The sequence below is a fragment of the Nyctereutes procyonoides genome, unplaced genomic scaffold (genome assembly GCF_905146905.1).
Source record: "Nyctereutes procyonoides isolate TBG_1078 unplaced genomic scaffold, NYPRO_anot_genome, whole genome shotgun sequence".
In the NCBI taxonomy this organism is placed as follows: Eukaryota; Metazoa; Chordata; class Mammalia; order Carnivora; family Canidae; genus Nyctereutes; species Nyctereutes procyonoides.
In genome coordinates this window covers 53,450,593-53,463,451 of record NW_026575142.1, presented here as the reverse complement: position 1 = coordinate 53,463,451, position 12,859 = coordinate 53,450,593, and the positions used below count along the sequence as shown (strand labels likewise).

Sequence of the window (12,859 nt, the reverse complement as noted above, 5' to 3'; positions counted from 1 at the left end):
TTTAAAATGGTCTCTATTGATTCTTACGGGATTGTAAGGAAATTTTTCTTTAGAAAAATTATAACAGGGCAGCCCGGGTGGCTCAGCGGTTGAGCGTCTGCCTTCGGTTCAGGGCATGATCTGGGAGTTCCGGGATCGAGCCCACGTCGGGCTCCCTGCCTGGAGCCTGCTTCTCCCTCTCCCTGTGTCTCTGCCTGTCTCTCATAAATAAATAACATCTTTTTAAAAAATTATGACAGTACACATATTTACTATTAGAATTCCTGGATAATGATATGTAAATCCCACAAATTACACATTCTTCTAATATTCTGAGATCTGATGTGTTCCTTTAAATTATTATTTTTATTTTTTTATTTTTATTTAAAAAATTTTTTTTTATTTATGATAGTCACACAGTGAGAGAGAGAGAGGCAGAGACACAGGCAGAGGGAGAAGCAGGCTCCATGCACCGGGAGCCCGACGTGGGATTCGATCCCGGGTCTCCAGGATCGCGCCCTGGGTCAAAGGCAAGCGCCAAACTGCTGTGCCACCCAGGGATCCCTAAATTATTATTTTTAAATTGTCCCAGAGAAAAGGTGTAGATTGCTATATAATTATTTCTTGGGACTCTCGGGACACCTGGATGGATCAGTGGTTTGAGTGTCTGCCTTTGGCTCAGGCAATGATCCCAGGGTCCTGGGATCAGTTCCACATCAGGCTCCCTGCATGGAGCCTGCTTCTCCCTCTGCCTATGTCTCTGCCTCTCTGTGTATCTCTCATGAATAAATAAATAAAATATTTTAAAAAATATTTCTCAAGTAGTTTTCATTAGAAAATTTTCAAAAACTAATGAGTAAAAAGAAGCACATAAGCACATTGCCCTTCTATCCCTAAATCAAAAGTTTAAAGCATTAGGACTTGATAGTTTCAACAAGTCAGTAAGTCTTTTAGTGTTTGACTTAAGTGGGGTAAAGAAAGATCACAGAAATCAATTTGCTGGTAAAAATAAAAAATACAAAAACAACAAAATGAAAAGTATCAACAAGTCAAAAGCAAATGAGTCTAAGTCTAGCCATGGCAATCCCTATTTATCATAGACATGTAATTACCTCTAAACATGTAATGACGATGTGAGAAAGTGAAGCCAGATTACTAGAGGTTTTTTGTATGGAAGAGTAAGGTTAACACAAAAGAGTTCTAAAAATAATTTCATAATGATTTATATATGTTTGAGATTCTTTTAGTTTCTTTTCTGCAGGGAAAAATAATAGTATACCTTCCCCCAACAAATACAAGACATTTGGAATAATGCTTATTTATTGAACAACTACGTGAACACCTTCTGTGAACCAGTCTACTTTGTTAGGTACCCCAGATGTGTTCAAGCAGAACTCTGCAAAATGTATGGAAATCCAAGTATCCACACCAAAGAGAAGATTTAATGAGCTGACATGAAAAAGTTTCAGAAGGGGCATGGATAGATCTAGTTTTGGGGACATCCAAATCCGGGGTAATAAATCCATGAAAATTTCCCATCTCTTCTGTTTCTCCCTATCTATTGGCTTCATTCTTTAATGGAAGAAACTCCATAAGGCCTGACTTACCATTTCAAGTAATCCGAGGCTTATGTCCTCCACAATCTCAGTTAAAGAAGATAAAATAACTCTCTACTGGCATCGTTTTTAAAAAGTATAAAGGGCTCTTATTTCCCAATTTTGTTTGTTTTTGAAGATGTCATTGGTTTTATTAAGCATTTCATGAATTGGGCAGCATCCTATCTAACGAGTAGAAAAATGGGAAACTAAGAGCTGCAAAGCTCTTAGTTTCTCAGCTTTAGTCACATGCCATCACAGACTATGGCCTCGGCATCAGGGTACAATGATTGGTCCACTTGTCTTGCCATCATGGGAATAAGAAGCTTTGATGGTCAACACAAAACACATGGAGAATCGTTTCCCAAAGAAAAACGTGTGTTATCATCAGAAGTGAAGATGCCCACCACAATGGGGAAATGAGACAATGATAAAATGTAGCGGCCTTACAGCCTCACAACCGAGTACTAAATTCAATAAAAACGTACTATGATAATGTGATAAGTGTGCTACACAAAGGAACATGCAACGGACTGTTGGAAAGAGATGTGACAAATTTCAGCCAAACTAAAAATGGTAGTTGGCTGAAAAGGATTCCCAAAGAGGTCAGAACTGGTTCTTGATTAATAAGAGGGAACTTAGCAAGTGAAAGGAAACAGGGCATTCTTAGAGAAGCTGTTGAACTAGAGTTTTAGAAAATATGGAAAATAAAATTCTACATTTGGATATCAGGGAGTGTTCCATCATTGTTTGAATAAATGGGTCACAAAGATGGGAGGTGGATTGAGGGAGAGTGTTCCAAAAATAAGTTGAAATCACATTGTAGAGGTCCTTAAATGTCATGGTAATGATTTCAGATACTGTTAGATCTGCCAGACATCCTAGTTTTAGGTCAACTAGCCAGAAGTCAAACATGAGTAAGCAAAGTACCCTAAGATGAATAAATTGGGAGGCCCACAAGGCCAAGGGGGTGGCAGTGGTACTGCCTCTTTTATTCACATTGAGAATATAGCCACATATTGCCATTGGCACGTATCCATATCAATGAACAACTTTGTCTAGTTTTAGCTATCCTAATTCTCACAAAAGGCTTTATGTTGCTATTCTACTACTAGTTCTTGGTTTAACTAACAGTGTACCACCAAGTAGATGGCTTAGAACAACACCCGTTTATTGCTTATTATCTCATAGTCTTCATGGGTCAGGAGTCTGTGTATGGGTTAGATGGATCTTTTGCTCTGTTGTCTACACCAGATGGCTACAATCAAAGTGGAGACTGAGGTTTCCCTCCTTTGGGAGCCTTACTGTTTTCTTCCAAACTCTTTCAAGTTGTTGGCAGGATTCAATTGCTTTTAGTTGTAGAACTCATGGCAGCTTCCATCTTCTTCAAAACCAGCAAGAGAAAATCTCTTTCAAGCTTCAGAGTGCTTCCTCTTTAAGAGCTGCTGCCTGGTTAAGTCGGGGCTATCCAGATAGTCCTCCTTTTGATTAACTCAAAATAATCAGATTTGGGACCTTAATGAGCAGCTTCAAAATCCATTTGCCATGTAAGAAAATAGAATTATGGGAATGAAGTCCAAATTATAGTTCCATCTATACTTAAGGGGAAGGATTTACACAATGCATGCGTACCAGGGAATGGGAATTTTAGGAGCCATTTCAGAATTTTTGCCTATCCAGTCTTGTTAAACATATCCGCAAAGAAACTGGGGTAGGCTGAATAATGTGCTCCCTCTCCATCCCCAAGATACCTATGTCCCAATCTCTGAAACCTGTGACTGTTACCTTATATGGGGGTGGGGGGAATAAAGGACTTTGCGGCTGTGGTTAAGGATTTTTTTTTTTTTTTTTTTTTTGTGGTTAAGGATTTTGAGATAAGTAAATTATCTGGAATCATCAGGGTGGGCCCTAAATGCAATCACATGTATCGTAATAAAAGCGGGTTGGAGGAAAATTTGATACAGACAGAAGAGAAGGCAATGTCATCGTGAAAGCAGAGAATTTGTGATCATGAGCCAAGTATTGCCAGCAGCCAGCAGAAGCTAGAAGAGGCGAGGAAAGGACTGTCCTCCAGAGCATGCTTCCAGAGGGAGTTGCAGCCCTTGCCAACACCTTGATTTCAGCCCAGTGAAAATATTTTCAGACATCTGGCCTCCAGAATTGTGAGAAAATAAATTCCTATCCTTTTAAGCCACCAAGTTTGGGGTGGTTTGTTGCAGCAGCCATAGGAGACCAACACAGCAGGTCTGTCACCTTTAATATGAGAACTGGCTCTTTATCAGCAACTTTGTAAATTAAAATGATTACTGCAAGCAGGTCTGGTAGAGTCAAACCAAAAAAGAAAAAAAAAGACATATCAAGAGGACTACCTGATACTTCAAATATTGAATGGACTTTATCCTAAGCACACATCTTGGCATGAATATTACAATAGACCCACTATGTTTAGCAAAACCTTTTAAACTAGCGTACATTTCATCTTGATCAGATTTTTTTAAGGTTTATTTTTAGGTGTTTGTAATGTAAGTAGTATGACATCTTAGTGGTCCATGGATATTACAAATAAGTAATTAAATATACATATTTTTGTGGTACATATTTAATTTTTTTGATTTTTATTTTATTTTATTTTTTTACTGTTAGGTGTCTGAAGGCCATATCCATAAAAGATGAGACATTCATGGAGGTCACGGGATGAGACATTCATGGAGGTCACGGGCTTGTCATGATAAGTAGAAAAGTAACATGGCAGTACTGTGGAAAGTAGGGGCTGAAGATTAAAAGCAGGGAGACTTCCACTACGTGACCCAGTTACGGGTGTTATGAGTTATGGATCAAGGTAGCACATCTTATGTTTAATATCACAAATAACATAATAATAAGCAACTTATAGTATGGCCAAATATGGGGCAATCTGTGTGGCTTTGAATGAATCCTTGTGGTAAATCTCTGGGGTAGCTACTGTGTTGATTTCATTTTATAAAATCATTTACTCAACAAATATTATTGAGCATTTACTATGGGCTTAGTACTTTATTAAGGATTGAGGAGGAAATCTAGATGAAGTTGGGGTCAAGGACCCTTCTTAGGCCACATAACTTCTATATGCTGAGCCGGGACCACACTCAGTTGTGTCTGACAACTATTTTTGAAGGAAAGAGAGAAGGGCAGAAGAAAGAGGAAAGCAGATCATGAAATAACAGCATTACCATAACTTTAAAACCAATGATCTACCTATTGCCTGGAGGCAGTTGATATGAGAAAAACAACAAAGTCCTGATGAACTCTTAAAGATGCTCACTGGATGTCCCAAACTATTCTGAAAGCAATAGCAGCATTTCAAGGTCTTTTAGATGTCCTGGAATTATAGCCTTCACTTATACCAATGAGCCACTAAAAATGCAGAAAGAAGAAAGAAAGAAAGAAAGAAAGAAAGAAAGAAAGAAAGAAAGAAAGAAAGAAAGAGCAACCGAGCCATCACATTCAAATATAGCAGTTTTTTTGTGCAACTTTTCTCAACCATAGCTAATTTGATTTCTAATTATATGATTAGAAGCTAACCTGATTAGCTCTTTCTGGGATAAGTAATTTAAACAGCACTTTGCTACATAAAATGGAATTTATGGTTGGATTAAACATTCCAAAATAGTGTCATAAATATTCCTAAAGCTGGAAATGACCTTGAATGTTCAACTTGTTCATCATTCTGCTTTCATCCTTCCACCTAGATTTGTAGGGCGGATCTGCATATAGATTATCCCAATCCTGTACTCTATATATGAAATATTCCAACATAATTAAATACAACATATTTATTGAGAATTGATGTACTAGGCACGATGTCTAAAAAAAGAAAAACTAAACTCCCTTGGTAATTCTTTCTTATTCTTTAAACATATTTAATTACGTTTGACATAGAAAGAAGTGATCCTGAACTCTTTTATTAAGTTTTATTAACTTATTTTCTTTGAGGAAAAAAAATTTTACTCCTTCAGTTGCCCTCCATTTTCAGTTTCAGACAAATAATGTTAAGTAAATCATGATCCCAAATTGTAATCACTGTCAAATGAAGATCATTAATTACCTGTGTGCTCTCAACCTAAGCAAAATACAGAATGTAGGTAATTATCAGGATAATTCAAGCCAAGAAAAATATTTTGCTGCATTTGTGAGACCTCTCCCTGACACGCTGATTTATATTTGGGAGAAGATAGCCCGGTTTAACCTGAGTGCTCTTGAATTTTTCCATAATCAAAGAGAATTGAATCTCCAGTGGCTCTGTAACACCAAAGCCAGGTTACTTCACCCTGGGATCGAATACCATCTTTCACTTTAGATGGCCATTAGATAAAATAGCCTGAGGCCTTGATGATTTTTTTAACTTTTATATTTGTGTTAATTGTACATATAGCTTGTTTTCATTTTTCATTTATTTTATATCTATTTCTTCCTAGTAGTCCTCAGCCCAGGATGTGCTAATGTGTTTCATGTTTCTGACTCAAGAAATAATAACCATCCCTTAAGGAGTAATAATAATAATAACATGAATAATGAAAGGTTGCATTCGTTAATTCAACCTTTATAAAAGCCTATCAGTGTACAATTTTGTTTTAAATTTATTGGTTCCTTTAAACCTTATTATAATCCTATGGAAAAGGTTCTCTTTTACAAGTGAGGAGACTGAGACTCAGGGAGGCTAGAGCGTTATTCTGGGGTCTTTAAGAAGTGGCTGCCAAGATGCTATTAAATGTGCAAAATATTTATCAGAGAAAATGTTTATGTGGAAGAAAATACTGAGGGAGATGAAGGAGGCAGACCATAATACAAGTTAGACTCAGAATGAAGGAGGTGATGAGGTGGGAGTAGGGGTTGGGTGAAAGCATCCTAGATTGCCTGAAGTTTAAGGAAATTTTGGCAAAATTGTTGAGAGCCCTTGAGCCAAAGTGATTGACAAAAGAGAAAGGGTTAGCCAAGTATGTTTGCCATTCTCAGCCATTGGCCTGAGCAGCCCATGGAAGGCATGGCTTCAACCCAAACACGAGAAAGGGTTTCAATCCAGTAGCCAGAGCCATTAGTAAGCTATGCTCCCTGTAATTTCAGGAGGTGTGTTCTCATGGCGGCCACAGCTAAGTAAGCTGAGAAGCTGAAACTCAATCTGGTATATCTCTGACTCCAGACACCATCTCCTTTACTATTAGGCTTATTATATTTTTCATGACCATTGAATGGGTTTCTCAATTTTGTACTACTTTTTTCAACATTTAAAATTGGAATTAACAATTCTGGGTTGCTTTTAAAAATAGGCTTTGCCATTTTTCCTTTTTAACATTGAGTAAATTGTTTCCAATATCTTTAAGAAGGTAAGTAATTTAATAATGTAATCCAACATCTATAATTCAGTTTATTTGTCATCATAAATGATGATTTGTAAACACCAAGCACTGCCCTCATGTAGAAAAGCTTAATCATTTTACCCTAGACCTTGGGTTAATTTAGCAGGCTTCATACGGGGAATAAGATGAATCATTTCTCAAAAGTATGTTCTTTTCTAAACCAACTCTGCAGATATTTCTACTGGACTCTTAGGACTTCTATGAAATATTGTGGATGTTGGAGATGACTAACTGCTTTTTCTGTGCCCTTCCCTGACTCACCGATCAGTACCTCATTATCCTATAGCTTGTCCAACCAGGTCACCACTTCAAATACTGGTGAATCAGTAGCTATTGCAGTATATCAAACCATCCCACAACTGAACAGTTTTAACACCAAACCTTTGTTTTCTAACTACTATGCCTGTGAGTTGACAGGGCTGGACTCATTTGTATACCTGCAGCTTAGCCAGGGTCCTTTGCTCTAGGATGGGCTTGATGGGGCATCATAATAGAGCAGCTGCGCTCTATGTATTTCTTTTTCCTTCTTCCTGGGTCTAGCTGGGGCATGTCTTTCTCAGATGTTGGCAGATATGGAAGAGTCTAAGAAGAGACACACATTCACATTCACACTCAGAACTGGCACACTCTTAGTTTACCTCATGCCACTGGCCAATGCTAGCCACACAGTCAAACAAACCCTATGAAATTCAAGGGTTGGGAACTCGTACTATATTACTTTCATGCAAAAAAAACCAGTAAAGTCACATAGCCAAGGATGTAAACTCAGGAAAAAAAAAAAAAAGAACTTTAGACCATTGATGAAAAATACCACAAATGGGGGTCCTATCTTGTCTTTGTTCTACTATTATCTTTCATCTATCTGAAATTAATGTGTTGAATATTTATAGATATAATTTTGTACAAGACACTTTTTGGCACTTTGTGGGCACTTTCAATTTAATAGGGGAAGTAGACATGAAGGTATATTATTTTCTATTTTATGGTCTGACTGCCTTTTCTTCATGAGACATATAATGGTAAACCTTTCTTTGGCCTCAGTCTGCTTTCTCTCCCCTCTCTCTGTTAGTGTCCCCATTCTCATGGCTTTATGTTATTCCCAAAGATACACACATACACACACACACACACACGGGCACACATACACACACACAATTTTAAGAATTCCTACAGACCTTGATGGATTGGCCTCATCTCCATTATCCTCCCTCACTCCTTTGATACCCTATGCTTCAACCATGCTGTCTTTCTTTCTGTTCCTCACAAACTACAAAAACATTTTTGCCTCTGGGTTTTTGTACACTTAGGCCCATGAAGTCAGCTCCTGTACATTACCTCCTCAGAGAAACCTACTTTTTAAAAAGATTTTATTTATTTATTCATGAGACACACAGAGAGAGAGAGAGAGAGAGAGAGAGAGAGAGAGAGAGAGAGAGAAGCAGAGACACAGGCAGAGGGAGAAGCAGGCTCCATGCAGGGAGCCCAACGTGAGACTGGATCCCAGGTCTCCAGGATCACGCCCTGGGCTGAAGGTGGTGCTAAACCACTGAGCCACCAGTGCTGACCGAGAAACCAACTTTAACCATTTAAATTGAAGAAAGTAAACTGTACCAATCATAAATCTTTGTATTACTTGTTTTTATTGTCTACACTTCACTGATTTCTATTTGAAATTGTCTTATTTACTTTTTCTGTTTATTGTCTGTCTCCCCCATTAAGAATGGCATTTCCATGAGAGCAGGAACTTTGTCTTTTGTCCTAGCTGTGTCCTTGCTGTCTATAATGGTGACTACACTTGTTAGATACTCATAAATATTTGATAAATGATGAAGGAATGATTCTATTTTTTGATGATCTAGCCCAAATCTTTCTCTTGGACTCTAGATAGTTATATCCATCTACAATCAGATGCCCCATGGGTACCACACTCAACATTGACAACCCTGAATCTATCCATTTTTCTCTCCAAACCCACCCTTTGGCCGGTGCTCTCTTTGGTTTGTAAATGATAGAAATTCCATTCAGTTGTTCATGTCAGCAACTTGTAGTTTTTCTTTACTCCTTCCTCTTATTTACCCCTCACATCAAACCTTTAACATATATTATTCTTTCTAATTTTAAAATAATTATCATGATGTGCCTGAGTGGTTCAGTTGGTTAAGCAACCAATTCTTGATTTTGGCTCAGGTCATGATCTCAGGGTCATGGGATCTAGTCCTAAGTTAAGCTCTCCACCTCCTCCTCTCCCCACTCCCCAACCTGCTCAGGCTTTTTTTTCTCACTCTCTCTCAAATAGTTAAATAAATCTAATAAATCCTAAAGATATTTATCAGAATGATCCACATTTCCAGTCTCACTACTATCACCCCCATCACTTTGCAATAGTTTCCTTACTGGGATCTCCTTGCCCACCCACCTTGGTCACATATTGACTTTGTGACCTTATACATATTTCTTAACTTCACAGTGCCTTGGTTTCCTCATGTCCCAAATTGGGTTGACCTTTCACAGTTGCTGTGGTAGCTTAGATAAAATAAATTCATATGGATTCAGAATTGCAGAATGGGATCATTTGGAAGTAGTTTTGTCAGATGTAATCAAGATCAGGTCACACTAGATTAGTGTGCGTCTGATAACGAGGGAAATTTGTTTATTCATAAAATATTTATTTATTTATTTATTTATTTGAGAGAGAGAGAGAGAGACAAAGAGTGAGGGGAGAGGCAAATGGGTGGGGGAGAAGCAAACTCCCCCACTGAGCCTGATGCTTGGCTCAAGACTCAATTCCTTGACCTTGAGACCAGGACCTGAGCTGAAACCCAGAGTCAGAGGTTTAACAGCCTGAGACACCCAGGTGTCCCAACAAAGAGTGAAATTTAGACACAAAGGGACAGAGGGAAGAAGATGTGAGACACATGAGAGAGGGCCATGTGAAGATGAAGGCAGAGATAGTGAATCTACAAGTGAAGGAATACCAAGGATTGTCAGCCACCACCGAAAGCTAGGAAGAAGCAAAGAAGGGTTCTCCCCTAGATTGTGCAAACAGAGCATGACTTTGTCAATGTCCTGTTCTCAGACTTCTAGCCTCTGGAACTGTGAAAGAATAAATTTCTGTTATTCTAAACCATTCATTTTGTGACAATTCATTGCAGGAGCCCTAGGAAACTAATATGGTCATTTTGAGAATTAAGTAGGATAATTTACAGCTGTGCCTATAGTAAGCATGCAGTAAAAATTATTTTATTTATATTATCATTATGAATCTAGATTGAAACTCTTAAAAATGTGGATATAAGCAGGGACTCTCCCTACTTAAAACTTTGCAAAGGCTCTTTGTTGCTCACAGGATAGACTCCAAAACTTTAAGATCATTCAGAATGCCCTGAACAAAATCTAACCACGTACCTACCTCTATTTCCTTCTTGCTTCTATATTCTTTCTTCTCCAGCTATCCAGACTTTCTTTCAAATCCTTATTCTCTCTCGTCTCCAGGCATTCTAAGATGTTATTCCTTGTCTGGAGTATTCTTTGTTTCCCTTCCCAGGATCCTCTCCTTTGGGACTCTGTCTGAAGTCCTTTAAGGAAGGCTTCCCTGATGAGGAGACACTCCTCTGTCTTGCATCCCTGAGTACCCTCTACTTGTATCTTCTGCTACCTTCATCGCACTTGTGAATGTTCATTTGTAGACCTAGTTACACAGTAAGCTCTAAAAGGACTGGCCACGATTGTCCTGCTCTTTGAGCTGAGCCAGTACCTGACATATAGTCAGCACTATCTTAATAAATATGTATTACCTAAATAAATGAATGAGGTTATTTAAATACAGTGCCACAAATATAATAACAAACATAAAATCATGATCCATAAAGGATGAATAGATGGATCCACTATCAGATCACCTAGGGTGAACTAGGTGTCCTAGAACTTTACAGATAGGAAAGTTGCTAACGTGCATTTATTTCAGTCTCTTCCTATATTTCACAAATGAGTAACCAGAAGCCCAGAGAGATAAAATATTTGCCCAAAGCTGAACAGCCACCTTTGCAAAACCGGAACCAGAATTCTTTTTCCCTTCCAAAGAGTTCTTCCAAGGGATTCTGCTGCTTTCATTAAAGAGAGACAGGGACAGGACATTTCAAAAATAAATGAATGAGAGAGAACAGAACTGAAGGAATGGACTTGGGGAGAATGCTAGATTTATTTTCAGAGGACAGGAATAGTGATGAGCTGAGAGTATGTTGAAAAGATTTGCCAAATAGGGTGATTAAAAAATGATAGGAAGTAACTGGAATTCCTTAAGTGCAGTGAGAGAATGTGTAACCAAGGGAGGAGAAATTAAATTCCTGCAGTGCAGTGAGTATGTAATCTCAGGAAGAAGAGAAGAAGAGAAATTTCCTAAATTGAGATACACCACAGAAGGAACAGAGAATTTGTGAAGGACCTGTTATCTACTAGTATCCACCCTGGATGCCTGCAGAGTGGGTAGGAGAACAAGAGACTGGAACTGACAGTGCGGTTTCACCTGGATAACAGCAGGTGTGTGTGCCTGGGCAAGGAGGGATGTCCTTAGATTCCTTTACGCACCAAATAAATCCACAAATTCCAGGGTCGACACTGGCATTGGGTTAACTTTTCCTCTGTCCTACAATTCTGCCTATTTTTCCTATATTTTTTTCTCAGCAAAAGCCAATCTTCCTATTTACTCTACTTACAATTCTGGGTAAGTTGAATTATATCCAATCAGTCAACCAAACTGGAAAACTCACAGTAACCTAGATTCTCTGCTATATTCAATCAGTCCCTAAGTTCCAATGACATTTCTAGCATAGACAATAAGGCTTTCATAGCTTAGTTAGCTATCCTACAACCCTCTCTTTAGACATTTATCCTCATACCCACCATACCTTAGAGCCACCCTGTTTTCCGAAATCTTCAGGTATTTGTTTACATTTTCATATTTTCGCTTATTACTCATTTCTAGAGGAGCAAAAGATAACCTAGTCATTTAATTCTTTATTTTGCCAAAATAAATATTTGGGCTAAGATGACATATTCATATGCAATTTCAACATATAATTTTAATATATTTTCACATATACAGAATACATCATATGTAATAAAATATATGGCATGTGTAATTATGAAGTCTACATACATAGCCTATATTCATTACTCCACTATACTTACATAAAAATTTAGAGTTAGCAATTATATACACATTAAACTCATCAAATGCCAATGACTGTTCAAATAATATTTAATAGCAAGTTCTTTGTAATTCTTTTAACACCAGTAGTGATGGTGATTAAGATAATTAAACAGCCTCTGGGAGATGAATGCTAAATATCCACGTATGGCTTTTGAGGTAATTTTAAGGAGTTACTCAGATTTGTTTGGATAATGTAACAATTTCTTTGAAGATGTGTTTAGCTCTAGAAATTAGGCAATTTTGTACTTCATAACCTTAGAGCGATGGCTATCCCTTTCTATGCGCTTTCACAGTCTCTTGCCTAGAACTCTAGTATAATATTCATTTTGTTTTGCCTTGTATAATAACTATCAGAACAGGCATGATATTCCATTAACACCACAAGCTCCTAGAGGATAAGAGTAAATTTATCTGTAAGAACACAATTATTGTTTACCGAATTTATAAGACAACATATGTGGTTTTAGTTCTCTCAGTGTTAGGACATTTTCGTCCCTAAACCAATTTTACTGCCTTGCTGTCTCTCAAACATACCCCCAAAATGCTATCTCCATGAATACTGAAGTTTGAACACTTTCAATTACATTCTGGATTATTACAATAACCTATAAACTGCTTTTTTTTTTTTTTTACAATCTCTCCTCCATACTGCTGCCAGATGGACCTTTCCAACATAAACCCGA

The 12,859-nt window shown here is 37.8% G+C and overlaps 1 protein-coding gene across 1 annotated transcript in view; it reads right to left on the bottom strand.

Annotated features, from left to right (window-relative positions):
• The window catches only part of CLDN16 (claudin 16), a 74,163-nt gene extending 63,659 nt beyond the window's left edge, over nt 1-10,504 (bottom strand). The window contains exon 1 of the mRNA XM_055307682.1: nt 10,377-10,504. The gene's annotated coding sequence lies outside the window, so the exon portion shown is untranslated. The remainder of the gene's footprint in view (nt 1-10,376) is intronic.
• Nucleotides 10,505-12,859: the final 2,355 nt, after the last annotated feature.